The sequence below is a fragment of the Sylvia atricapilla genome, chromosome 4 (assembly GCF_009819655.1).
Source record: "Sylvia atricapilla isolate bSylAtr1 chromosome 4, bSylAtr1.pri, whole genome shotgun sequence".
NCBI lineage: Eukaryota > Metazoa > Chordata > Aves > Passeriformes > Sylviidae > Sylvia > Sylvia atricapilla.
The window spans coordinates 19,672,432-19,699,573 of record NC_089143.1 but is presented as its reverse complement, the minus strand read 5'-3'; the positions used below and the strand labels follow the sequence as shown (position 1 = coordinate 19,699,573).

General features: G+C 40.9%; 1 protein-coding gene across 1 annotated transcript in view; it reads left to right on the top strand.

Annotated features, from left to right (window-relative positions):
* Positions 1–18,291: 18,291 nt before the first annotated feature.
* The window catches only part of KIAA0232 (KIAA0232 ortholog), a 63,217-nt gene continuing 54,366 nt past the window's right edge, over positions 18,292–27,142 (top strand). The window contains exon 1 of the mRNA XM_066317232.1: positions 18,292–18,442. The gene's annotated coding sequence lies outside the window, so the exon portion shown is untranslated. The remainder of the gene's footprint in view (positions 18,443–27,142) is intronic.

Below are 27,142 nucleotides of genomic sequence, written 5' to 3'. Positions count from 1 at the left end.
ACTTGCCTCAGATATATACATGTATTGAGAATATCAGTAGTATCTGTTACAGACTGAAATGTCTCCAAGTTTTCTAGGACAAGAGAAAAAAAATCCTGTCTTGGTTTTCCCTATAGCAGTCTCAAAAATATGACTGTGGAATAAAAGTGCTTTCTTCTTTTCCCCTAACTGAAGGACAAATTCACATAGTCCATCATGCCGAGCTAATATATTTTTGGTCCAAAGAGTTCTCCTCACCCCCAGACTTCAGGCTTACAGTGGAATCCAAGGTATGTAAGGATGTTATGAACATGATATACTTTACTGTAACCTGTGCTTCAGGCAGCTGTCAGCGCCAGTCTAGCTTTCTGTAGTGTTCAGCCAAAGGAAAGTTGTCTGCAGCATATGCACAGCTCCAGTCCCCGGCAGACAGCCTGTGAAGTCAATGGCAAGCTGAAGTAGACGCCACAGAAGCAAACAGGCATTTGTTGAAACTCAAGTCTCAGATATTAACATGTATTTGGGATTATTTCCCTGCCTGAGAAAGAAATTAATTTCCTTCCTGCCAAATTGTAATTGTGGCAGTGTCTAAATTCTCGCACAAAGACCCAGAGACGCATTCTACTAAACTTTATGGAAACACTGGGAAAGATGGTCCCACTCCAAAGAGATAAAAGTCAAAGGTGGCAAAAAGATAAAAACACAGAAAGGAAAAACCAAGAACTTCAGTGGGAGGGGAAACAGACAGATATACTGACCTCTTCACTCTGCTGAGCAGATCAAGAACAGAAGCATTGGAACTCAGGCTGTTGGCTCCTAGTCTAGTCTTCTATTCTATGCTGCTGTTTGTCACAATCTTGGTCAGGAGGGACATGCCTTACTGTTTCAATATTGCCCCAAATCATCTCTTTTAAGTTGTTTTTGCTATGCGGACCCTCATATACCCCTAGTATACTAAGTAAGTTTGCAGATCACATTAAATTGGGAAGAGCTGTTGACTCGCTCAAAGGCAGAGAGGCCCTGCAGAGAGACCTCGATAAATGAGAGGACTGAGCAATCACCAACCATATGAACAGAACAATAAAAAGTTCTGAATTCTGCCCCTGGGATGGGGCAGCTCTGAATATACAGACAGCCTGGGGAATGAGAGCCTGGAAAGCAGCACCATAGAAAAGGACCTGGGGGTCCTGGTCAACAGGAAAAAAGTTTAACAAGAAAGTTGAACAAGAGTCAGCAGTGCCCTGGCAGTCAGGAAGGACATCCCTGTCCTGGGGGACATCAGGAACAGAATCGCCAGCCAGGCTAGGGAGGGAATTCTCTGGCTCTGCTCTGCACTGGGGCAGTCTCACCTCAAGTTCTAGGGGAAGTTTTGGGTACAAAAATATACAATAAAAAGAAGACATTAAACTATTAGAAAATGTCCAAAGGAGGTCAATGAAGATGGTGAAGGGCCTTGAGGGGAGGCCGTGTGAGGAGTGGCTGAGTTCACTTGGTCTGGTCTGGGTGTCATAGGAGAAATGCTGTATGTAAATAAAACCAAGTAATCCTTCCACACTACTTAGCTTTCTGAATGTTTACACTTCAGAATTGATCATGTTCCTGTTTTTTTGCAGATCAATGAGGGCAGGAATCCAAGGACTACTTGGTTTTATTTACATACAACATTTCTCCTATGACATCCTCATAGGATGTTTATTTTTGTGCAGCAGTATGACATTGCTTACCTATATGTGCTCTTTTTCCCTTCTTAAAATATTTTTATACTGAACTACTGTTGGTAAGCAGTTTTCATGTTTGGAATATTAATTTTAATTTAGTAACATTAAATTATGTTTATCAGTACCTAAATGTAACTCAGCTATGAAAATACCAGGTGAAGTGTTATCAAAGGCTTCATTAACTTCATCACATATACTTACAGCTTCTCCCTATACTCTTATTTATGTGCATACACTAGTGAAAATAATGGCAACTTGTATTGATTCTACTGTGGATTGTATTTTAATTATTACAGTTCACAGAACAAAGACATCATCGAGTTCATGCAATGCCCAACTTCTGTAGCATAACTTTACCTTCTTCACAAAATCTACAAATCCAGTTCCCTGGAAATGTGATTGGTTTTAATCACACTGCCAAAATATAGAACTGTGTTCATAATTTAGGTGCTGAACACCAAGTACATCTTCAGTGTGGGGGTCTCAACAACTTTTTGGAGTGGAGGGGCATCAACCATGCTTGCAAAGAGGTGAAGCTGAGGTATGGTAGTAGCTATCACTACATCCGAAATTCTCAATTACAGAGCCAGCTATTGAGGCTGCATTTGCATGTGCACGGTGACAGGCAGGCTTTGTGGACAAGTGAAGATAAGAAGTAGGTGCAAAGTTTGCAGCTGATCAATGTGGACAGCACAGGCATGCTATTTATCTTCCCAAAGCTCCTTGCAAAGGGCTCAAGGCACCTTCAAGGGCATTTCCTCTTACAAGAGAGAAAGTGAGCTCCTCTGTGGCTAAACTCCTTAGTGATCTACGAAGGATTAATTGTAGGGTGAGAGAAGAGCCAAAGCTGAGGAATTGATTTTGGCTGAGAGGAGCACTCAAAAACACTACAGATTTTGTAGTAGCAGGCAAAACTGATTTCTTGGATCCAGTGATACACCAAGTTATGGAAAGGGTGTAGACAGGAAAAGATGACAGCAAGACTAGAGAGCAAAAACAGAGAGTAGGAACTGGCTGCATGTTAACAGGAGATGGAAAAGAAGGCAGAAAAAAATATTAATGTAAATTTTCTTTCCATAAAATCCACATATTCTACAATTTTTTTCAATGAACCTACAATTTCCATGAAGGGTATCTGTTCATTCCAGTGATAAATCTAATCTACAGTTTCTAGATCCCATTATTTAACCAGAATTTGTAACATTGCAATTTGATTACTTCAACATCTGATCATTTGCATGTTTCTACTGAAGTATTTGTCTGTGTGACGTTCTGACCACTACATTCATCAGAAAACACATTTTGAAGTAAATGTAATAGTGGGGCTGCTTGCCAAGCTTTTTCCAGTTGAAAATGCAATTCCAAACCGGGACCCAGCCTGCATGTGTACCATCATAGACTATTTTAGCATCCTTCAAACGTATTGCAAAGTGCAAAATTAACCATTTGAGCATGCTGATCAAGGCATTGATTCTGCAAATACTACTACCAGGCTTAATCCCTTTGAAAGCACGGGGGACTATTCACGGTCAGAAAAGCTGTGCCTGTGAGTAAACATTTGCCTCTCTCAGCCCTTGAAAGCGATTGTAGGCAGTATTTTCTTCTGGATGGACAGTACTGTCTTGTTGGCAGCCCACAAGTATGAATGACATAGACTATAATTGTGAAAATTATACGGACTGCCCCTAATAACAGTGTGCAGCCAGCAATTGGCTCGGTGGTGAGAGAGAAGCGCTTAGTCATTCTGTGAGAGGCAGGCAGGAAATGTCGAGATGAACTGTCGTAATTAGACACGTGTTATTAGTATTATTAAAACACAACTAGTTACACTGGTTGTGCATATTCTGTAGGCAGACCTTGTGCAAACCAGAGTAATCTAGCCTTAGCTGTGCAATATAGACCTTGTTACAGTAGAGAGTTGTCCGGACCTAACCACATTAGTAGAGTTAAAGCTGTACATCTCCAGTTTAGGAGCTGTATAGAATAGCTTATTTTTCCTTAGCAGGAGGAAACCAGTGGGCAGTGTAAAACACCTTCATAAGCACACATCATTTTAAACAGCGTAATTAAATGGATGTAAAAATTCACGCAGCTGAGATAACATGGTTAATTCGGTATATGATGTAGGAAGAGACAAGGATATCTATTTCCCAAATAAATGTCAACAGATGAATCTCACTCCTCTACATGTGAGGAGGAGGAGAAGTGAAAATAGCCAGGTGTTTACGATTAGAACATTTTGTCTGAGCAACTTGTGACATAACAGCTTTTGCCAAACTCAGTGAAATGCAATGTATTCCATTGGTGGCTGCCTGTAAAGTAGCTTGAATTCAGTCTAAAACTGATTCTTTGCATAGGAATGAAGAGGGAATCACTATGGCTGGATGGAGAGAAGCTGCTCATTTACGAGAAGAGTAAAAGATCACAGAGGGATAAGTGCTTCTGGCAGCATAATTTTTACTCTGATGTTCCAGTATCTCATCTTGAAAATGGAAGGGATTTCCTTCCTTTTTCCTTTCAGTTTCATTCTTCCAGTCAGATAAAGTAATGCCTAAATATGACCAAAGAAAGCTCTGGGCTATGGCAAAAGCTGGCTAATACTCTCTAAAGGTTTCTGTTTCCCAGTGATCACGGATGAGCACCATGGTGCTGGTGGACAGATGGCAGAACTAGGCAGCAGAGAATGGGCTTCTGCTTGGGCCCCTGCCTCTGGCCTGCTGTAAACCTCTCTCTGTAAGGTAAACTCCTTCTTTCTCTGTGTCTCAGTTTTCTCCTTTACAAAATGAGAGAAAGTCATTGCAAAGCAATTTGAGAAATAACAATGGCAAACAATTGCTCTGTATTAGTGGGTAGAATTGTAGCTTCTATACCCTCTTTTCTTGTGAAAGGGCCACTATTACAGACAGAAACTGCAGTTTTGCTTATTAGATAATTTACTAATTACGGATCTAAATCTGAATTGAGATTTCAAGTGAAGCTCAAGCTTCAAATTACTGAATGTGGTTTTTCAGCTTCATGTTAAATAAATGCAAATTTTCACACAGAATATTTCAATAAAACACATTTTGTTCCTATTTCTGATTATGAATATCAAAATGGAGACAATAAATCTGCTCAGAAATGCTACCTCTTTTGAAGATTCCCCTCACTATGTATTAACAGAGAAATTGATCCAACACTATCATTAGGTTGAATCACTGAGTAACCTTGTTTCTGACACTATAACAGATATATCACATGAAAGTAGTGAACTGAATGCATCATGTACTGGGAGGCTGCTGAGAAAGATATACTGAAAGTTAGGAAAGCAAAAATAGCATACAAATATGGGATCTAACAAACTAAGCAAGGATTTGGAGCCTACTGTTCATTGTATTTCCAATTGTATCTTACTAGTAAACTTACTACAATTACATTGACAACATCAAAAAAAGTTTTGATTTGCATAATTACTTGTAATGCGGCACATCTTTTTCATAAACTCTAGAATATGGAAATAAAACTATTCATAAGTCAAAATATTTTCAGGATGAGAAATTATATACAGTCGTGGACTAGTTTGGGTTGGAAGGGACCATTAAAGCTTGTCTAGTCCAACCCTCCTGCAGTGAGCAGGCACATCTTACATTAGACCAGGTTGCCCAGAGCCCACCCAGCCTGACCTTGAATCAGGCATCCACTGCATTGCTGAGCAACCTGTCCCAGTGTTTCACCACCCTAAGCATAAAAAATTCTTCCCTTACAACTAGTCTGAATCCCCCCTTCCTTTAATTTCAAACCAACAGGTCCATGGCTTTCTTCTGCTGAGGATCCCAAGCAGGATGCAGTACTCAAGGTGGAGTCTCACCAGAGTGGAGAGTACAGGGACAGGATCAGCTCCCTTGACTTGTGGCCACACTGCTCTGATGCAGCCCAGGATACTTTCTAAGTTCCAAGCACACACTGCTAGCTCATGTCCAAATTTTCATCCCGCACCCACCAAGTTCTCATCCACAGGGCTTCTCTCAATCCATTCATCCCCCAGCCCATAAGGATACCAGGGGGTTGCCCCAGAGCAGGTGCAGGACCTTGCACTTGACCATGTTGAACTTCATGAGATGCCATGTGCCCACCTCTTGAGTTTGTCCAGGTCTGTCTTGCTTAATTGAAATTGTCTCTATTTTGTTTTTACTGTTGTCTCTCTTTGTATATACTGGCTAAATTCATGCACATTGATCACACATTTTATATTTGAAATATTTGTTTGGGTTTTTTGTTTTTGTTGTTTTTTTTTGATATAGCACGAAATAATCTAAAGCATTTAGATCTTCTTTGTCAATTTATTGAATCTATTAATAATGGAATTTGACATTCTTTGTCAAATTAGTGATTTATTTCATAATGGACCACTGTGGCGGTTTAAGCATGTTTTCATTTTCTGTGTTCTTGGTAAGTGCAAGAAATTCTCTTTACATGCCATCAAATCTAAGCATTATATAATACATTATTTTATGTAATATAGAAACTTCGTTGGTATGAAAATAGTTCATTACAAATCCTGATAAATCTCTCCAATATTTAAAGGTACAATTCTGAACACTGGTGACCCAGACCCCATTGGCTTTATCAATGTGAATTTTTTTGAGCTGTTTGCCAGGATGCACATTGTGAAATATGTTAATAGCTTTTGTTTTACTAATAGTCTTTTGGCTGTCATCCCAGCATCTTCTGGTCATTCCAAAACATTTGCAGGAGATGGGTTTGAAGCAATTCTCAGTTAAGTTCAGAGGCAGGCTCTGATGTACTCCCTTCTCTTACCAAGCCCTAATTCTGCCCAGATGTTGTATGAAAAATGGATTTGTAAACATGCATGTATGAATGACAAGAGCAGTCTCGGAGCTAAACAGGTTGCGTTCTTCCTGTCCTTTAGTTGTAACTGTCTATCTTTCTGGCTCTACTCAGGCTTTAACCTGTGATTAAATCCCAGTGAAATCAAGACTGCAGCACACAGTTAAGGCTCAGCCCACACTTCAGTGCTTAAAGGGGCAGTTCAATTACATGCATTCCTGAAAGAATATTTAGCATGGAAAGCTATTATTTCCCTGCGACTGGAAAACAACCAAAGAATCTTTGGTGGCAATCCACAAATGAAATCTATGAGATCATGAAACACTTGAAAATAATTAAACACACACTGAGACAGCTTAAATATTCAATTTTTCTGAGCCTGACGTAGTAGATTTGGTAGCTCCACCATCCCATACCCTGCAGGTGACTCCTCGGCGTGTATCTCGGTCCTCCACAACCCCCATTCCCTTATCATGCACCTTCAAGAATTCAGTTGATCTCTTGAAAACATGCATGGAAATTATGTACACTTATACTGAGAAATGCAGGGACATACCATTCACCACTCTTTGCTGAAAAACCTGTATAATTCATAGACATGAATATATAAGTAGTGTGTATATTTATGGATTTCTGCTTCACTTTTACGCACCTCTGCAACAAACTTTGCAACACCTTTAGTATTTTTCTTCTTTCTAGGGAAATAAGGACCTTTGTGTATATTAACCAAGCAAACATAGATTAATCTCAGTGTAGCACCTTATCTGACATCTTTCTGAACTGCAAATTGGCTGCATCAATATTATTCTGTGCTTTCTAGGAGTCCTCATTTAAGCTGTCAGCATGCTGAAGGGGTGGAGACTACTAGAATATTCTATATATGCTATATCCTGTTGAAATGTGGCAGAGCTCATTTGGCTCTTCCATAGAGACCTTCCAGGTATAGGGATTTACAGGGTGCATTCTGATCTGACAGAACCAAATGTACCCCACATTGTTTAATGGAACCTAAGTATTTAACTAATACTTAATCTTCAGAAGCAGGTTTTCCAATATAATATAAATGGAAATATTCTGTGGTGGCTTCTTGTGAAGTCCCTTATATTGTAGGTGTACACATGGCTCTTTCGATTATCTTATGACATAGAAAAGGGACTGAAAGCAAAAGAAACAACCCTAGTGCAAGATGAAAGGAGTATTCCCAGTTGTGTGTGATAAAACCTTCCCAAAGAGATAAATTAGGAAACTTATTTTTTTCATTTGCAGGACATTAATGCTATCTTCTTACCAAGACATTCAGCCACTACAAACAGCAAACCAATACTGTCTGCAACTATTATACCGCAGGTGTTGTTCCAGCCAAATACAGCCACAAGGACAATTCCGTCACACCACCATTACCATCTTGTACCAATCTTGGACTGGAGATGAAAGGAAATAAAGTAACTCAGGATGTGCATGAATCTCAGCAGAAGCTGCTGCTCCACATTAAGGAAAGATTTGCCACGCTTGGAAAGAGACACCTGGGCCTATTTGTCCAGCTGCTGCGAGGGTTAAAACAGTGGAGAATGCAGGAGCATGAACATCCATAAATCTTTTCATCTTCTAGGAATGGGTTGCTGCTGCAGTAATATTATCACAAGACCCTGTCTCTAGAGGGTTCTGCCACTGTTCCAGTGAGCGCAGAAATGTTTTGGTACAGCCTCTATTCAGCCCTGGGTCGTCTGAGTAAGATCAGTGGAAAGACAGAGCTTTTACCAGCAGAGCAGCACCGTACTGTCCACAGTGCCAATGATTACATACTCTTGACAGGTGGTAAATCATGCCAATCTCTGTAGCTGCCATAGTGTTTCCATTGTGACTATATCTATGCATCTATTTATGGTGATGCTTTATCTTGCAGATTTTAAATATGATGTATTAAAACATGGTGCAGAGTAATCCAAATGCAATTGAGCAGGTAACTGTAAAAGCCAAAATTAGGATTCAGAGAACAATGTATTTCAAGTCAAGTGGGAACAAGACTACTTGATAGCTGAAAATAATGGGCACCTTCAGTGCCTTATGTGTATACAAATGAGAGGTGTGCCAAAGGAATATGATCTCAGCTGGCATTACACAATCTACCACCCTGAAAATAAGACCAGTGCACTGGTCTAATCATTATGGAATTAAAAAAAATCACCCCTAAATCCACACCACAAGCAAAGAAGAATCTTGATTTAACATACAACTGCATAAATTCAAAACCTGCCTGCCCCAGCAAGACATGACTCAGGTGAACCCCTGAAATGCGGTGGTAAGCAATTAAATGTTCTCTGCATTGACAGTTTTAAAAAAAATAGTATTATCAAATCATTGGAGCTTGTTATCATCTCTATATCTGTGTCAAACTGTACATAATTCTGTACAGAGCAGAACAGTTAATGCCAACAATCACATACTCCAAATTTGAGCCAATCACAGAAAAAATAAACACCATGACTTTGGATGAGACCAGCAGCAGCAGTGAAACCAGGCAGTTATTAAACCTCAGCTGAGCTATTGCTAGGATTTTCTTTGTAAAACAAATGAGGCAGTACTTTTAAAATACATTGCAAGTACTTTCTACTACTAGCTCATGTAAGTTTCCAAAACTCCCTTGTCACAAATAATGACAAGCAGTGACTGTCTAGAAAAGTCAGTTAACGAGTTTGCTGAAAAGAAATTGCAGCTGAATGCTTCACTTTCACTGCATGATACATAACCAGACGTAAATCTTGAAACAGGAACATGGACTGTGTATCATACAGGATAATTTCATTCACAGAAAGAAAACCGCACAAACACACAGAAAATGAATCAAATATCTTAGGAATTGAATCCACCCTACAGGAATTTACTCCCTTATTTAAAATTGAGTGATTGTAACAGGGAAATTGCCTTCTTTCCTTTTCCAAATGTGCATGTCTTGAAGATGAGAGGGCAAAAAACACGTTTCATTTAAGGGCCTATTTCTGCTCATTGGTCTTCCTGTCAGTTTTGTAATAGTCCAGTCTGCATGGTGCCTAAAATCCAAGAGGGCCATTCAGGTCACCTAATAAACATGGAAGAGCTGAAAATTTACTAGAGTCTCAATATTGGACTTCCAAATTTTCTATATAGACCTTCCCCCCTGATAGTTAAAAGTATCCCAAACTGAACTCTTAAAGCTGTAATTGAGAAAGAAATGCCTAAGTTCATCCCCAGAGAGGCCATTCCCACACCTAGCATCCATGAGTAGCTCTCATGGATTTAGCTCAAATTCCATTTAGTACTCCCAGCTGACATTAGCACTCTTATCCTGCATGTGGAGTGAGCTTCCAGCAGACAGCTCGAAGCAGCAGTGTAGAGAATAGCTTGGGGTGAGGTTCACTTCTCCCTCTTTCCACTCCCCGTAACTTGCTCATGAGAGGGACAGTTCACAGTTTGCACTGTAAAATTTGGTAAACTGTATACATATAAATGGAAACAGAGTTTGAATCCCAAGACTTTAAGACTTGTCATTCAAAGGAGGATCTTCAGCAACAAGATAAAGGGAGTTTGAGTCTGGTTTTATATTCTTCTTGGTTGTGTCTTTCCTTTCTGAACAATAACCTAGCTGCAGCAAGAGGGATGCAGAGTAGCCTGTATCCTTGGGCATTCTACCATTTGCTCATTCCTTGGGAAAACCAGAATCCATGGGTTCAGCTCACTCGACTGAAAAAGTCCTAGACCTAGAAAAAACATTTCTGTCTTCCAGGACAAATGCCCAAATTGACAGGTACCTTTGCACAGGACTACACAGTACTTAACTGTTAGCACAACTGGCCAACAACAGGCGCCCAGCATCACCAGGAGGTAGCACAAGCCAAGAACCATCCCTGGCAGGAAACCTGATGAGCCACACTGGCTTCAAGGCGTGGGAAGAAAGAACAGTCATGTGGATGTGAAGTGGGAGCCTCTCACGGCTCTTACTTGTAAAATGTCTTGGTGTCAAGAGTTCGTTCTGGCAAAGTCAAACCTGCTGACTCTTCAGATGGTTTTCAAAATGTTTGCACTGATGAGCTCTAAGCAGTGCTCCGTTTCAGCATGTGGGTGTGCTGGATCAGCTGGCAGACGTAGGCAGTCAGAGCAGAGAATCTGGTGCCTCACACAGGTGCCCTGAATTCCTTTTTACAGGGCCTCATAGTTTTTCATTGACTATAGAAGAAATGTTGTCCTAATATTTTTGCCACAGCAATACTTCGGTTCCATATACAGAAGTCACTTTATGCACAACAGTGAAGCAAGGAATTTTCATCCTGTTTTCAAGGATATGATTTCCTACCTGGAAAAGTTCAAAGTCAAATGCTGCTCTGTACAGAAGCACATGGATCTGTGAAGTATGCTCCCAGGAATAAAAATCTATAAAATCAAAACATTGCTGTAAGTCAGAAAGCAATGCCTTTGGCTATCAATTCTTATTCAATGCCATGAATATTGGCCTTCACTTTAGGAGGAAAATATCTATTTGAGAAATAAACTATTCTCTTATTTAATATACTGCATTCATTTTACCCCTTTAACAAGTAATGTTCAGGCAATCCATCTTGTAGGATTATACTCGCATCTGTGATCTGTACTTGTGGCCCAATCCTGCCATCTAATATTCTCCTCTGATATACCACCCGACATAGCTTAATTAGCTCAGTCTTTAGTGCCTCCTCCCTATGTAATGTGAATACAGCATGGCCTCAGTCCTCAGAGAAAAAAAAAACCATTACTTTCTTAAGGGAAATGACCCCTACAAATGAATGCTCTACCTGGAAAAGCTGGCTGGGTTTAGGCATTTAAATGTTCCATTATTTCATGACCTCTTCAACTGCCAAAATGTGTGGGGGTGTTTTAACGTAATTTTGTTCAGCCAGTTAAAGCTATGCCTGCTTTTTTTGTTTCTTCACAGTTGATATTGAAATAGTATCAAACTCAAAAGACAACCCTATTTAACCAACAACAAAATCCTAATGAAGCCAGAAACAAGTAGTTTTCATCTCAACAGCGATAACTCCCTTGAGAGAAAAGACTTTTTTAGCATAAACACGTAAACTGGCCTTAAAAATGAGGTAGTTTTCTTCCCATTAACAAGTTCCAATGAGTAACTCTTTAAATGAGCATCTAATCTAATTCAGTTAGAATTGCAAGCCAAATATCATGAAATATACTTTTGAGAGCATATCAGTCTAGTTGCAAAGTATTGAAATATTAGCTTCTTCTTGACAGAAAAATACCCTCTCCTTCTCTTGTGCGCTCAAATGGTTTCTATTTCTGGCTGACAGCCCTGTAGTCAATCACACCAGCTAGAAATCTCTTCCTAGAGCTACAGCTTTGGAAATGCAGATACTAGAGCTCTGCATGTACTGCCAATTTTTTTCCCCTAATATCAAAATAGTAGTATATTCGGTTGGGATTCAATACCTGTTTTTAAATGCTGCTTTTGTCAAACTTGACTTTTTCTCTTCTTGTATATGAACCCTTTGTAATGGCTACTGGTATTAATCAGTCACTCTAAACAGTCCTTTGATATATATGGAATTTATTATTTCCCAGCCCATCAGTTCTATCAGAAAGCAGCAATGGCCCTTTTGTCTTTTGCCCACACAGACAAAACAGTTTACACACATAAAAATATCAACATTTTATATTATCAATAATAATCTTATTACAGTCTGTAAGTCATGTATACAGATTCCTTCACTTTCAGTCTCAGCTTTCAAACCAAGTTTGAGGGTATTTATTTAATTTTTTAGGATCTGAAAACGTGCAACCTTTTTTGCCTTGCAGTTTTTTACTGGGTTAGGTAAGAAAACTTTTTGATCAGTCAAAATAATGTCAAAGTGCCAGGACAATAACCCATTAATACACAAAGGAGTACTTTTCTATTACCAGGGTCTGCAACAGAATATCTTGTTAAGAAATGTTAAGGAAAGAATAATACCTTCAGTGCAATTGCTTTAAGATCATAAACTTTGAAGTGCTTCTTTCACCTTTCATTTTCTATAGGTCATTAGTATAGATGGTAGTACATTATTCCAAACCTGTGGCCAGATCGTCAGCTATGACAATGCATTCAACTGTTTTCAGCAGTTTCACTGACTGAGATATGACCAATATCTGGAGAAAAAAAGGGAAAAAAAGAGAGAAAAAAAAGAAAAAGAAAAAGAGAAAGAAAGAGAAAGAGAAAAAGAAGAAAAAGAAAAAGAAAAAGAAAAAGAAAAAAGAAAAAGAAAAAAAAAAAAGAAAAAAAAAGAAAAAGAAAAAGAAAAGAAAAAAGAAAAAGAGAAGAACAAGAAGAAAGAAAAGAAAGGAGAGAGGAAGGGAGGAAGGAAGGGAAAGAGAAAGCGAAAGAGAAAGAAGAAGAAGAGAGAAAGAAAAAAAAGAAGAGAAAGGGGAAAGGAGAGAAAAGAGAAAAAAGAAAGGAGAGGGGGGGAAGAGGGGGGGGGAGGAGAGAGGAAAGGGGGGAAAAAGAAAAAAAAGAAAAAGAAAAAAGAAAAGAAAAAGAAAAAGAAAAAGAAAAAGAAAAAGAAAAAAGAGAAAAGGTGGATTAGTGTAGAACAATGTTGTATCTCTGATGAGCAATGCAAGGATTGGATGCTGATGCTGCAGGCTACTCAAGGATGTTTAATTGCATTCATGAACTATTTGTTAGACAGTGAGCTGCCAAAACCTCAGACATTTCCAACACGGTAATTCTAAAATGGCTGTAGTATATAGGAAAAAACAGATGTCATAATGTGTTTCATCTAGTTTAACACTTACATGTAATTAACTTAGTAGCTTGACAACAGCTGATGTAGTAACAAATATAATGCAATTAAATTCATACCTCATTATGACATCAAATTCTTCTACATATGCATTACAAAAAAAGATCAGATTTTGAGACACTGGTATATTTAATGGTGACTAACTGTCCTTAAAATGTAATTGCATGTAATACTTGCTTTGTATTTCATCACTTGTGAAAACAATTTTATTTTTGTAACACTGTACTTCCTGTAGCCCTTCCATTATGCCACAAGTGAAAGCTATTCCTTGGTGTATGGTTTCAAATGCTGTATCTAGGTACTTGGACCTTTACATTCATTATGTGTAACGTTTTCATTTTAAAATCTTTTTGTACTGCTTGGCTGTTTGTCTAAACTGTTGCAGACAATTATCAGGGTTCTTTATCATTTTCTCTGAGTACTTTTTACGATAGACCTCAGGTGGTCTGTTTTATGCAGATACCATCATGTTGAGACAGAGTCTTGTTCATGTATTACTTTGGGCTGCTCAAAGGTTTCTCAAGGTATTATTAGGGTTTCTCAATCATTAGTGCTGCAGGATGAAAAAGTGTAAGAGTAACACTGAAGCAGAATAATTAAAAAAAAAAGTAGAGTCCTAAAGAAATACCAACAATAAGCCCAGACACTTGTTACAGAACAGAATTGCTTGACATACAGTTTCTGTGACAGTTTCCTCCATGCAGTTTGTGTTCAAAGAAAACAAAAATACATTTTGAGGTTATAGTGATCAAGTTGCATTAAACAGAAAATAAATTTACTTTGAATTATGTAATTGATTTTTCAAGTGACTCAGATCTTCCAAGCTCACCACGCTAGTGTGTTCCTGTTAAAGATATTGAAACCTCTTTGAGAGAAGTCTGAAAGGAAAAGGGTTGAACTGTGGCCTCATGAAAGCTCCACTAAAATTTAATGTCACATTCCATTCACTGCAGTAGATGGGTCCTTGATGCTGACAACAGAGTGGTCCTCTGATCCTGTGGGTATGTAGAGCTTGGTTTTTCACTGCACAGGGATATTATTAGGAAAGAGGGATCAGTAAAAAGGAATCTGAAACCTGATCTAGTGCTGAGGAATGCCTTTTGAATGTGTCATTTGAACCAAGTTATTACTTCTGGGAGGTGTGAACGTCTTTGCTCAAATCCTGAAATGGGCCCTGAAAAAAAAAAAAGTTAGGCAACCCTTCATGGAATTAAGAAAAGTAGTTTCAAAGAGATAATTATAATTTTGAATCTGTGCATCAAGATTTCAAATAAAACTCATCATGAGTCTGTTGGATATTCCCTGTTTCAGTTTACATTAACATCCATCCATTTTCTAGATTTTAAGAATACATTATGAATTTATGTGTATATTTAGATCCTGCATGCTTAGACGATCTTTGAAGTTCTTAAACTACGTATTCCCTCGCAAACTGTACTATAGCTCCATTTCTAAAATGCTGAATGGGCAGATTGTTTTTATCAGGAATTTCGTAATCCCTGCTCAGGGAAAATCAGGGGGTTTTTATTGCAACTACAAGGAAATTTTAGGGAATTTTATAAACTGATTGATTTTAAGGAAGTAAGAGGGATGACTGACAATAAAATGACTAAAAGCTGTGGCTATGTAATACTGAAGTGCTGTGCAATTTCTACTTCAGGAGGTTACTTAAAAAAAAAATACTATTTGATGAAATGGATACATTTTTAGGAATTTATTGGAGACCCTTTCAGGGGATCACAATGAAAAAGGGAAATGGTGCTGCTTGCTGAGGCTGACAGCTAAAGGCACAAGTCCATCAGTCACTCAGTTGTGGTTTAGCATTCTTTTCAACACAGATCATTTAGCCTTCATTTTCCAAACAAGTGCTGTCACCTACAAAGCACACCCACATAGTTGTTCTCACAGGGTGCAGGTTGTCACACAGAGGCAATAAACAGGGTCCCCATAGAAAACTTCCATCTTTCATAGCACTTCAGAAAGGAAAAACCACTGACTGCAGCTCATGTGCTCTATCCCTAAGGCTTTTTGTAGGAAAAGTTCATTAGCTGCTTTGCATGCCAAGGGACCAGCTGTCCTTCAGCACATGGAGCAACTCTGATTGACCAGGAGGACAAGTGGGAAATAAGCTCACAGCAGTGCCAGCACGGCATATGGTCATGTACCAGCTGTTTCTAAAATGCTTGCCAAATGGAGATCAGAACTGGGTTGGTTGTTAGGAAAATAAAAGCCAGCAAAAACCAACAAACAAACAAAAAAGTTCCACTGTCAGGATTCCTGAGATCTGACCACAAAACCAGAACTGTCAATTTGAAATGTCACACAGCAACTACGTGAATATTCAGAATAATCTGTCATTGGCCTCCAAGCTCTGACTTGCTCCATTAGGAGAACAGCAGTGTTCTGAGCATCTGTTCCTTCGACAGAGCTTTCAGAGAAAAAATGTTTAGAAAGGGTGAAATAGAGTAAGTGGATTCTTATTGATGATACACATTACTAATACATTGAGTATGTGCGTAAGACTGTATGGAGATTGATTTAAATAGGTGCCAATTGTTACTACAGACAAATCCCAGGTGCCCCATTTTAGTATATTTATTCTACCTTGAAAAGAGGAATTCAAATTCTGAGCTCCTGACAAAAGGAGATTTGATTGTGATTGGCGCGAGTTGTGTTACAGTGGTGGTGAAACGCTTCTGATAAACCCGGGAATGACTCAGCAGAAAACAGTCAGCAGGATTTTCCCCCCAAAGCTTTTCAGTTTCAGCTTTTCATAACAAGAAAATAAATTGAACAGTAATTAAATGGTTCAGAGAACAATTCTGTTCTTTTATCACACAATTTAAAGCATTACTTTCTTTTTTTTTTTTTTTCCCAAGTTTTTCCCAGAATATTCCTGCAAGGTTTGGAGAAAGTAACTGATTAACTGTATGTTCATACCACATTAATTACTGCCTCAGCAGCATTTAAAAGAATGCTGGTAGTTCATGCAGCTACACAATCCTGCATACTTAACTTTTGGCTACCCTAAATCAGATTTATGACTAAATTAGGCGCTAAGGATGCTCAAAATTGGCAAACCCTAGCTAAGACAAAAATAAGTATAATGTTGCTCTGCATCAGGAAATGAGTATACAGGCTGGGAGGCAGTGTTTGCATTCATGTTTCTTATGAGATGTATTTTTTACATACGGACTTAACTGCCGAAAGGCCTAAATGGGACTACATCTGGTACTGGGGGATCATGTTTTCAAAGGCAATATTGGTTCCAGTGACTGAAGATGTTGTGCACAAAAGCAGCAGTGTGAGCCAGCATGGATGACATACTGCATTTTGGAACTCTAGGAGCAGTGAACAAAACGAAGAAACCTCAGGATTACACAGACAGAAGACTTACATGACATCTTACATAATATTGACTTTCCTTAGGCTCATATGTGTTCATGTATTTGAGAAATGTGGGGTGGTGGTGTATACCTGAAAAGGGCATCATTATTTTCCCAATTAAGAAGCTTAATGAGTACTTTGGTGTGTCTTGTCATATTTTCAGCCTTACAGTGGCCCATTTTCACCCACGTACTATGCTAAAAATGTTGCCCTTTTATTACTCCACGGTTGTGTAAACAGTTGTGATTAAACTGGCATTTAATCAATTGGAACAAAATCTCTGCGGCTCCCGAGGAGCTCACCTACTAAACCCGACTTTCAATGGTAACAATCTTCCAACAGACGACTTCCCTTCCAGACGGGCTTTCATTGCGCAGTATAATAAACCTTTATTTGCTAACCTTGCCCCCGGAGTCGTTCAGCATTTCAAAAGGACCTCACATGACAAACACCGCTACGCTCCATCATTATCCCCCGCTCCCGCCCTCGCATTCCCGCCCGGCCCTGCCCGGCCGCTCCGCTCCCCGGCGGCACCGCGCACAGGCCGCGCCGCTGAGGCCGCCGGCTCCCCGAGCGCCTCCGCCCGGGGCCCTGCTCAGGCGGACAGCGCGGCGCTCCCGGAGCGGGCGGGAGGCTGTACAACCAGGGCAAAGGACGCTTCCCCTTCCCCCCGCCCTTCCTGCGCCGCGGCCCTGACATGAAGGCGGCTCTCCGGGCCGCGGGCCCGACCGACGACAGAGACAGGGAGAGGGAAGGGGACGGGACGGAGCGGACCGGTCCCGCCGTCCCTCGCCCCCCGCCCACCGGCGCGATGGTCGGAATCCCCTTCCCGCCCGCCCGGCGCAGCCCCCCGGCTCCGGCATCGGGGATCCGGGCCGCCCTCTGGGCGGAGGGATACGGGGCGGAGCCGGCGGCGCGGTCGGCCGGGGCGCTGAGTCCCGTTGCCGGGTGACGGAGCGGCCGGCCCGGCCCCCTCCTTCCTCCTCCCTCTCTCCCTCCCTCCCCGTGGCGCTGGAACCGCCGCCGCCGCCGGTTTACGTAACGCCTCCCGGGGCAGGTCCGGCTCCGTCCCGCCCGCCTCACTCGGGGACGGCAGCACCGGGACGGAGTCCGCTGCCTCCTCCGGCTGCCAGAGGCCCCAGGGCCCCGCTCTGCGCCGCCACGGCAGGTAAATGCCCGCCGCGGGCCCGGGGAGCAGAGGGAGGGGCAGGGCTGAAGGGAGGGAGGGAGACTGGCAGCCGCCCTGCCCGTGGAACGGGAGGACGGAGCCGGGAGGCGGCGGCGGGCGCCCTTCCCCTCCCCCGCTTCCTTCCCGCCGCTGCGTTGGGACAGGCGGGCTGGAGCCCCGGCAGCGCCGGGCCGGCGGCTCGGGGCCCGGCCGGGAAGGCCCGCGCATCCCTGTCCTCTCCGCTAACAGCCCGGGAAGAGGAGGAGTTGCGGGGCCGGGCCTGGTCCCTAGGGAGGACGGTTGGGGACGGCGCGTCCCGCTCCCGGGCTGCGCCCGGCGCAAGGCGGCGGGAACGTGCCGGGGGCCGCGGGAGGAAGGGGCCGGGGAGGGGGTGACAGGAGCGCCGGGGGCCGGGCGGGGGGCGGCTGCCGGCCGGCGGCGGGCAGGGCTCGGAGGCGGGGCCGGGGGCCCCGGTCACAGCGCTGCCCGGGAGGGGAGCTGAGCCCTCCCTGGCTGCCGCCGGCTCCGCGCTCTTCAATCCCGGCGGGACCCGGCGCCAGGTGAGCGGCTTGTGCCGCGGCCGGGAGGGAGGCGCCAGCCGGGAGCGGGAGCCGCGGCGCGGTGCCCTCGGGCCGGGTCACGCCCGGGAGCAGAGGGAGAAGGAGGGAGGGGAAGGCGGCACCCGGCACCCACCCGCCGCGGGTGCCGGCCCGCGCCGGTGTCACCCGGCGCCGGCAGATGGGAGAGGGGAGGATGTGGCGGTTCGGGTCGGAGTAGGGAGATCCCGATCCGGGCAGCGCCTCGTCTGCCCCGCCTGACCCCGAGGTTGAGGTGACAGGATTGTGCCGCTGCCGGGCCCTGCTCACGCCGTGACCTTTCATCCGTGCGAACGTTCAGAGCGCAGCAGCGGCCGCGCAGCGGGGAGGGGAGCTGGGGCCGGGCTGGGCCGATGGAAGCCGCCCCGGCTGAGCCGCGGCGTTACAGCGCTGCCCCGGGGGCCGATCTGGCGGCTCGCGCTTTTTTTTTTTTTTTTTTTTTTTTTTTTTTTTTTCTCCTCAGCAGCATTGTCCTTTAGGGCCTATTGAAGGCAAAAGGCGGATAGGAAGGCTAGGGCTGCTGTTTGAGGAGGCGGAGCTGGGCTGATGGCAGACTGACGGGAGCCGTACCCTATGGGCGCTGGGAGCCGGGCGCCGCTGGGGCGGGACCGCCGGCCGCGGCCTCTCGCCGGCGATGGGCGGGGTGGGGGACAAGGTTTGCCGAAGGTTACAGCTCAATGCAGGAGTGACACAAACTGACGCTTCGCTCCGACAAACTCGTTTCTGTCTTCTCCTCGTGTCGTCTCGATTCAAAGTGTACGCGTATTGAGTCGTCTTGTGAAACTTTGAGAAAAGCGCAAGTGCGGTGCTTTTTTTTTTTTTTTTCTGTCTTGCCTTTGTTTTAATTACTCATTGCAGTACCTGATACTGATCTGAAGGGTGAAAATAGTATGATTTGCTCGTCCTTCCTTTCAAATAAAACGCATTCCTGTATTCTGGTGTTTTCTGTGTATAAGTGATTTGGGCTGTAATTTATAAGTTTGGGATCAGAGGCCTCTGTGCTATGTGTAGTTGCTTTTCCTCATTCAAACCCTTTCAAATGTTTATGGTTTCTGTTGTACACCATATATTCCTTCTGTGTTCCTGGAATGAAGTAGGAATTGCTGATCGACTTTGGTTTCTTAGCTGTCAGAAGTGAACTCGTGATGATTCAGTAGATAATTGTGTAAAACTGAGTACTTCACTGCGGTGCTTAAACCCTAGCTATTGCAAGCTCCTCACAATCCATGGGAGTCTGTATTTGACATTTTTCTTTATTATTTAAGGCAAAACTATGCCTTATAAAAGCAAATAGCATAGAACTTGATTGTTACTTGACATGTAACTGTACAGATTTTATGTTGTACTAATCCTCCATCTGCTGTTTCTTGTTAGTATGGATATGCTAAAATGGTAGTGTACAATCATTCTCTTCCAGTCAATAAAGCATATCATATAGGTATCAAAGTCTTCTCTTTTCATCGTTGAGGTATAAGAGGCGATGAATAAATGAATTGAATAAAGTAGGTGACTTGAATAAAACGAGTAGTATGTTCATAATGTTACTTATTTTCAAAGACTTGACAATTATAGGGGAAATCCTGAGACAGGCCATTAAAAGCCTCAGCAGCGTATATCCCCACCACGTTCTGCTTGACAGATATTAACACAGTAACAGAACTTTATCTGTCTGTTGGGGGCACCGTTGGGATTAAGATCCTTTCAGTCCACAGACTGTGCAAATTTGGATTGGGTATGTGACCCTCCAGCTTTTCTGCTCATGAGCAGTGGAATTGGAAGGAAAGTAAGGGTCAAAGAGATCTATATGTGTCCCAAGAAGAAAAAATGGAGGCTGAACTTCTCTTACCTATTATGCCTGTTTCATGGGCATATTCCAGCAATCCCCACTGCTTTGGTTGTTGTTGCTGTTTGTTATTTTTTCAAGTAAGAGAAATTCCATAGGAGTAAAATGATGTCAGCATTTTCCTTTGCTCCTTTGCTGTGCATTCTAGCAGGAATACAGAGAGAGGAAGATCTAGATACTGCTCAAAACTTCATTATTTGTCCATCTTGAGCATCTTGTTTCTAGGCTAACAGGGAGAATGAGGCAACCAAGAGGCTGGACAGGTGAATGCTCTTGAGGGATTTTACTGGGTTTTAGGCATAGTGTTGTAGAGTCAGAATAGACGCTTTATATACTTAGCTAGAATCCTGGCAAAATTGTGTTTGCTGCTTCTTTAAGCAGTAACTAATAACTAAAGTAACAATTTAGTGCCTTTTAATAGATAGGCAGCTATGTCTGGTAAAGCAGAAAGTGGTGAAGGTGGTAAGACTTAGAATTCCTGTGGAGTTGGAGAGGTGCGGGAAATATTCCCATTATCTGCATTGCTAATGGAGATTGGAATACAAATTATCTTGTAGAAGCTATTTACTATGTTCTGTTTATTGGGATAGTCTGTTTTTAGGATGTTCTTCTGTCTTGTGGAACAGAGATTGGAATCCTTCATTTTTGTCCAAGAAAAGTGACAGGCTGGTTGGATAATTTGTAAATGTGATTGCAAAAACGAGTTGTGTTGTCTATCCCCATCATCCGCCCCAAGAATATTTCCAACTAAAGTAAATTACGTGATGCAAAATAAAAATGTTCAAATGAGTATTGGTGTGCTTAGTTACATTTCAGTACACAGACAAAAGGAAAATTGTCTGATTAGAAGGGAAATTATGTTTTTTAATTATTTGGAAGTAATTTACCAGATTTTTCTAGTGAGAAGTACTGTGTAACTGCGAGTCTGTCAGAATGTTTTAGTAGAAGATTTAGATGAGCTAGTTATAATATTTTTACAAAAAAAATCTTGCCCTACTTTCCTGAAAGTTGGTTTGGTACATTTTTAATGGATGTTAAGAAATTGAACGTGTTTATTTGCCCCACAGAGGTGGTTGGGAGTGGGGGGAAGGATTGAGTAGCTTAAACAATCAGTACAAAGATTATTCTTTCACAGACATCTTACTAGCAGCTTCTGTAGCTTTATTAGAAGATACTGAGTATTTTAAAATTTTCATCATCTACTTCCTTTATAATATCATGAGCAGGATGTTTGGATCTACCTGCATAATAGTATACATTGTCTTGTTTCTGCATCTAAATTCTGTTCATAACTCTGATACCAAGGAGGACATATGGAACCTGTCTTTCCAAGAGATTTATTTCTGAGGCAGTAGTGTGGAAATTTAAATAATGAAGTATTTAAATTAAATTTTCACTCTTGTGATATTACATGTAATAGTTTAATTATAATAGTGTGGAAATTTAACTTACGATGTATTTAAATTCATTTTTTCAGTTCTGATATTACATGTAATAGTTTAATTATATCCTGCTAAGTCTGTGCTCAGACTTGCTGTAGTGATTTTCATTTTTAATATAATTTGGAGACTGTTTGAATTTCTGGATTTTGCTGTATTGAGGAAGAAATTTCAAATGTGCAGTCCATGCTAATGGTACTTGTGTCTGCAGCTTTCTAGGCCTGATTCTAGAAAGGATTACATGTGAAAATATATACTCTATGCAAAAAAGTTTGTTAATAAATAAAAATAAATTGTAACAGGGATGAAATCTGAATAATTTTATGGGTGTTTCCATCTTTTAAAAGTTTTCCTCTAGTTGGTATTAAATGTGCCAAAGGAGCAAGGTCTGCTGGATGGATGCTGGGTTAGGATTGAGAGAAGAGATCTGCATGCGGTTTTCTATCAGCTGTACCACTGAGTGAATTCAAGTGAAATTTCATTTTCATGGGCTTGTGTTTAAGGTGCTGTGTGGAAAGGTGTAGCTGTTACCCCTTTTTAGGTTGTTAAATTGTACGAGTTTGTTTTTGTGGTGTGGTTAGGCGGACTAGCTTGGTTGTAGAAGAATTCTGAAGGGAGACATGGTTGCACTGCCAATGAGATTTTGCATGTATGGACTGTGGAAGGAAGTACAGAGAGAGAGAGATAAGGGAGTAAGAGACTGGGAGTAGCTGAAGGCCAGAAAAAATAAAGCAACCTGTCATAAGATGGTACAGCTTTAACATCAGAGCAGCAGAGCGGAGTTACAAGGTCCATATCCTCTGCAGGGTTATTCCAGGTAGTGTTAGTGTAGTTAGGACTTAGATTGAGATAATAATCATCAACAGTAAAATTGGAAAACATGCTGAAGCATACACAGATCAATTCAAGAAGTTATTTTGTTAATTTAGCATGTATCATATGTACTTTTAAAGAAAACAAAGTGTTTTATTAGCCTAAAGGAAAAGGTCTGCTTGAGGAATCCCTGATGAAGAAATCAGTAATGCATATTGCTGTCACTAGGTGAGTAATTAATTCTCACTAGATCCTTATGACACTGTAATATGTTATTATGAACTTGAAACAAATTTGAAGACTGTGGCTGAGTGGATGTGTAACTTTAAAACATTGCATTGTATTTAGGACACTGGAATATCCTGAAAGACATGGGGCCAGCTTCCAGTTATTTGTTGGGTTAATATATTTACTTTTAAAAGCACAGGAAAACTTTTATTATTTCATTATTTGATTCTGCTCTGAAGATTTTGAGCTAATTACTATTACTAATTAGCTAAGACTGCTGTTCAGTGAATTCCTCTTAGGTTCTGTTTTCTGGGGTAAAGTTCACTCCTGTGCATATTCAACTCTTGCATTTGACTGAAACTGAATTACCTTTAGTAATTTTTGCTTTTTGATGTTTTTATGCAATTTTGATTAAAGTCATGTTGAATTGTGTGAGGTGACACAAAAGTTTTAAAGTATCTCTAAGTTCAGATATAGTTTATCATATGTAGATGACTTTTTCACCATCCTCTCAGAACTGAATATCTTAGTGACTTCAGAGAAACCTCAGAGTTCCAGTTTTTAGTAACTTTGTTCTTGATTATGAAAGAAGTATCTTGGTTAGCAGTACAGTAACTTCCTTGAAGAGAATTAATGTAATGCTGACCTGCTGTTTTTTGTAAGAGGTTTTCTGGTTGTATTTTAGTAAAATGACCTTTTCAGCTGTCATTTGAACTATCAAGCATCAAATGTATTGCTTTAAGAGCAATATTAAACTGTCCTACCTATTTGGTTAGTAAATTTTTTCTTAAATAAGTAGTGTTTTTAAACAATATACTTAATCATAAAAGTGAAGATATGGTAACAAATATCACCGCTGTTTTTATGGAAAAAGACAGCCTGGCAGCCTTACAACATAAACTGAACAATAAATGCCTATGCAGATTCATTCAAAAGCTAAAATATAAATTATTTCATGTTGACTTGCTGTTCTCTTCAGAACAGCAGAATATCCTACATTGGATCTCAATTTCATAAATAGATAAAAGTTCATTTAACAATATTTTTGGAATAAAAATTAGAGGTGGTAGAGTGGCAGGGGAGGAGTATTTGAAACTATTTCCTTTGTAGGTCTACCATATTTTATACTGAAGTCAGTATCTTTGCTGGTTAAGTTGTAGAGCTTGCAAATTCAACTTCTCAGAACTCTGTGTTTACTGAACCTCCTGTGGCTGACAAATCCTGTAAGTTTTTACACACCTATTAATGAAGACATTGTCTATGTATGACTTCCAACTTAATTTATAGTAACTCTTTTCTTTATTAAAATAACTGTTGAAAAGGCCATATAGTTAGGTGAAGTTATATTTGTTTTCAGACTCTTTATAAGGCTATTTAAAGCTTTTCAGCAGGATAGTAATTAACTCCCTGAGCTGCAGACCAGGTATAGAAAACATCAATAGTAAGTATTCAGAAAAGACCTTAATACAAATTAAAGAAATTAAAAACCAGAGGAAAATATATAGTGTGGTCTTTAACTAGTTAGATGTTTATATACAGCTGGATGATTAACCTTGGAAGTATAAATAGCAGGACAAATACCATAGCCTTTAAATGAGCACTGGTGGTTGGATCTTTGGCATTCATTATTCATTCTTGTCCTTGCCCGACTGAAAGATGCAGTGTATGCCCAAGAGTAAATCGTATATTAATTGAAATTAATCTTGTATGGTTACACTACAAGAGTGCCCACTGGATTCTGGCTGATGGGAAGAGCACCGAATATTTTATCGGGGTGGTCCCACTGGTGGCCTGGGGGATGATTCCACCTAGTGGCTGCCTGTACCTGGGAGGAGCCTGCAGCAAATGTTGGGGTACATGGGTGGGTCCAGTGTCTACTCAGTGAGGTGTTTAGAGCTGGGGCCATGTCTGTTTTGATGCGCACGTGTGTAACTTGGTGCACAGGCCTCCAAGCGTTAGCATCCCACTTGGGAATGGGGTTCAAAGAAAGGCTAGTACCTTTTGGTGGCAGATAGTTTGAACTGTTCTGAAAGTTGAGTACATAAAGGACATCGTGAAGGCAGGAAAGAAAATGGTCAATAGCCAAGAGCATATTACATTACAGTCTTTACATTACTTGACTGCATTCTGTATTGTGTTTTTAAGTCCTGCATATATTCTAGGTGATACTAAGGCCACTAAATATAGTGAGACAGAAGTAGTAGAAGGCTTACAGAGTTTACCTGCTAAAAATCCTGAAGATAAATGTTTTGGTGAACTCAAAATATGCTCATCTCTGCGATCACAGTTGTGTTTGGTTTTGTTGTCTGTTAACTCCGTTTATGTTTTCCTAAATCTGAGTAAGTGTTACTGAGGTATGATGATGGTAATCAATGATGTGTAGTCTGTTGCTTGTTTATGTAGTAAAAGATACTGCTTTTGATAAATAGTGTTCATGTGAAGATTCTTATGGGACTGAACAGAAAAGACTAGCTCATCTCCTCCTTGAAGTTGCATCTGGGAAAGTATTTCTCCCCAGGATCTCTCAGGCCCAGTAGCAGCCCATCGAGGCAATCCCTGTGGAATAGACTCGAGGTAAACAAGAGAGAGCATGATGTGTCTCTGGCAGTACTCTGGTACACTGATAAGATCTGCAAGTTTAAACTTTAAAACTTTAATCATACCACTGTCTTCACTGGTAAAAGAAATGCAGCAGAGAGGTGTGACGGCTGATGTTAATAGTACTGAAATTTCACTGATGGTTGGAGGGTAAAGTATGAGGTGAGGCAATGCCTCAGTGTTTCTGAAGTCTACACATGCTGCCTTCTGCACTACCACACGTTCTCCTGGGTTCTCCACACTTGGGTGATCCGTCCTATTCTCGGTTAGTTGCAGTGCAACACCTGCCTCTCTTCACAGCAAATCTAAAGGAACCAGTAATTTCTTTGTCATCACCAGGCTACTGTTGGAGACTGAATCTGCTGAATGTTACAAGTATAGGGTATGGTTGCATGGGTGCCTAGTGAATTTCTGTAAAAATATTGGAAGTAAGTATCATACCTATTGAAGTGGATTGGCTTTCACACTTCATCTTCCTAAGAATAATCGTTGTCTGATAGACTTGGATCTGAATTAGCTAAAATGTAGCTTCTGCATTCTGATTTTTAACGTTTTCTTGTTATTCTTAAGTGAATCTAATAGTGGATTGCTGCTGAAAGGGTCAACACACTTCCTCTCTTATGCCACATGTAGAAATTTTGTGGAGAGAGAGCGAGTAGATCGCTGATTCGTATTTTTTGAAGACTGGGTTACCAGAAATTAAATCTTTCCATTTGGAACAAAAAATTGATACAGTTCATCTCTGCAACCACACAGTGGATGTGTTGGGTACAAGGTCAAGAGGGTGGGAACATGCAGGGAGGATGAGAGAAGCAGTGGAATGTCTTGTCCTCTCTTGGTGGCATTGTGCAGTGTGGTGCAGTTCCTGTTACATTAACTCACCTTCAGGTCGTCCCCACAGGTTTCTCTGTCAAAATGCTGCTGCTGTTGTTCTCTTGAAGGTTAGTTACTACTGCTATAAAAACAATCGCTTCTGGTTTTTGCAGACTGGTTCTTGTGCTGGCATCAGTAGTAATTCTTTTAAGTTTTTGTGTGACATTGTTATAATTCATTTTTAATGTGAAAAATATTTACCTAAATTCTTTGTCATTTGATGCTGATTTGTATTTTTAAACAGTTACCATACATCTGAGGTAGGCTACATGTGTGCATTTTTACTTTTTCAGCTAAGATTAAAAAAAAAGTAGTCATGTTTAAACAAAGTAAAATGTGGTTCAAACACCAGTATAGACAGTAACAAACTAAACTGGGAAAAATTTTCTCATGTCAGTTTATGTTTGTTATTATTTAAGGATAGAATGGAATTACTAGTATTCTTTTGGTTGCTGGATAACCTTTTGGACAAATTCTTAAATAATGTAATTGTTGCCATTGTTAATGACAGCTGAGCATTTAGTAATAGTGAGGCAGCATTTCACTTCTCTAGATTCAGGCAATTTACAGATATCTTCTCATTTCTTAAATCTGAGCAATCAATATTTTTAACAGTTTTAAGTCCTTCTTAAATAGCAACATTTTTTGAGATATAATTCTTTGGTTTGAGGTGGTTGCCAGTTACAGATGTGCTGTACTTTAACTTCTCTCATGCAATTGCATCATCTGTGGTACCAGAGATTGTTTCATCATGTTTTATTTTGTCACAAATGCTCTGCCCCCATTCTGTTTATTGAAATAGAAGTGGTATCTATGTGCTGCATAATGGAGTGCTTGCTTTTGGGTTTTTTTTAATGCAGCTGTAATACT